A 1,846-nucleotide genomic window follows, 5' to 3' on the forward strand; every position below is an offset into this window, starting at 1 on the left:
ATTGGTGCTTTGTTGTTGGACTCCTGTACCTCTCATTGTCCATTGTCAACGTCATGTTCAAGTACAAGGCTATCCATTAGTGTATTTGGTACCTTATGCCACAGAGCTGTAATCAACTCTGTATTTGGGTCAGGCGAGAACAGGCACTTGAAACAGTGTGCGAGCATTGGTGGTTCAGTGGTAGAATTCTCGCCTGCCACGCAGGAGGCCCGGGTTCGATTCCCGGCCAATGCAGGACAAGTTTTAGAAGTAGAAGTTAGATTCTGAACCTCACTGATATGTCCACCTCGGAGGACGTCGATTTTAAAGACTTGGGAATAGATCCATCATTAGTCCTAAACAGTAAGTTCAGGTAGTAAGAAACCTGAGTGTCTACAAGGCAGGTGAAGATGAGATCTTCCTGAAATGCTAAAGGTTCTACACATTGTTGGGCTGTCTTGGCAACACTTATGTAACGTATGATTTGAAAGTGGGTGATTAAGAGTAGTGGCCTGGACTCCTTCTTTGGATTTTTCTTTTCGTATATCGGGGTAGGGTTGGGACATGGAAGCAGAGTGGGCTATGTTGAAAACCGTAACCTAAGATCCGGAGGGGGTGATTAGGATGAGCGACCTGCCTGATCTGATCCCAATTGGTGCTTTGTTGTTGGACTCCTGTGCCTGTCATTGTCCATTATCAACACCATGTTCAAATACAAGGCTATTCATAAGTGTATTTGGTACCTTATGCCACAGAGCCATGAACAACATAGTAGTTGGGTCAGGCGAGAACAGGCACGTAACAGAGCGTGCAAGCATTGGTGGTTCAGTGGTAGAATTCTCGCCTGCCACGCGGGAGGCCCGGGTTCGATTCCCGGCCAATGCAGGACACTTTTGGAAGTAGAAATGTGATTCTGAACCTCACTGACATGTCCTATCATCTGTATTTTTATTTTTGAATTTTAGGGTAGGCTTGGGACATGGAAGCAGAGTGGGCCATGTTAAATTCATGAGTGTACTTGATACCAGAATACCTCAGGCCAAAGATCCATGATCAACTTTGTGGTTGGATCATCAGAACTGCGGCCGAATGTCTTGGACACCTTGGTGAAGAGAAAGCAGAGCTGTCTACTGATAATCGCTACCTGGTCTTGAGTTGCAAGAGATAGCTGGGGAGGCTGCTGGACAAACCTGGTAAACCCTGTTGTGTAGTGAGGGTGAACCGGAGACGTCTAGCAGAGGCCCCTGTCCGCAATATCCTGAACTCCATCCTCTGTATTTTTCTTTATGGATATTGGGGTACATTTGGGACATGGAAGCTGAGTGTGCCATGTTGAAAACCGTAACCTAAGATCCGGAGGAGGTGAATTGGTGCTTTGTTGTTGGACTCCTGTACCTCTCATTGTCCATTGTCAACGTCATGTTCAAGTACAAGGCTATCCATTAGTGTATTTGGTACCTTATGCCACAGAGCTGTAATCAACTTTGTATTTGGGTCAGGCGAGAACAGGCACTTGAAACAGTGTGCGAGCATTGGTGGTTCTGTGGTAGAATTCTCGCCTGCCACGCGGGAGGCCCGGGTTTGATTCCCGGCCAATGCAGGACAAGTTTTAGAAGTAGAAGTTAGATTCTCAAACTCACTGATATGTCCACCTCGGAGGACGTCGATTTTAAAGACTTGGGAATAGATCCATCATTAGTCCTAAACAGTAAGTTCAGGTAGTAAGAAACCTGAGGGTGAACCAGGAACGTCGAGCTGAGGCCCCTGTCCGCGAACTTAAACTCCCTTCTTGGATTTTTCTTTTCGTATATCGGGGTAGGGTTGGGACATGGAAGCAGAGTGTGCCATGTTGAAAACCGTAACCTAA

At 46.5% G+C, this 1,846-nt stretch overlaps 3 non-coding genes across 3 annotated transcripts; all 3 read left to right on the top strand.

The window, feature by feature from the left end:
• Window positions 1-163: 163 nt before the first annotated feature.
• Window positions 164-234, top strand: trnag-gcc (transfer RNA glycine (anticodon GCC)). Its single transcript has one exon. It is a non-coding gene; the product is annotated as a tRNA-Gly (tRNA).
• Window positions 235-793: 559 nt separating this feature from the next.
• On the top strand, window positions 794-864 carry trnag-gcc (transfer RNA glycine (anticodon GCC)). The gene has a single exon. It is a non-coding gene; the product is annotated as a tRNA-Gly (tRNA).
• A 644-nt stretch (window positions 865-1,508) lies between these two features.
• Window positions 1,509-1,579, top strand: trnag-gcc (transfer RNA glycine (anticodon GCC)). The gene has a single exon. It is a non-coding gene; the product is annotated as a tRNA-Gly (tRNA).
• Window positions 1,580-1,846: the final 267 nt, after the last annotated feature.

This window comes from Anoplopoma fimbria, unplaced genomic scaffold (genome assembly GCF_027596085.1).
Source record: "Anoplopoma fimbria isolate UVic2021 breed Golden Eagle Sablefish unplaced genomic scaffold, Afim_UVic_2022 Un_contig_11918_pilon_pilon, whole genome shotgun sequence".
NCBI classification, from domain to species: domain Eukaryota; kingdom Metazoa; phylum Chordata; class Actinopteri; order Perciformes; family Anoplopomatidae; genus Anoplopoma; species Anoplopoma fimbria.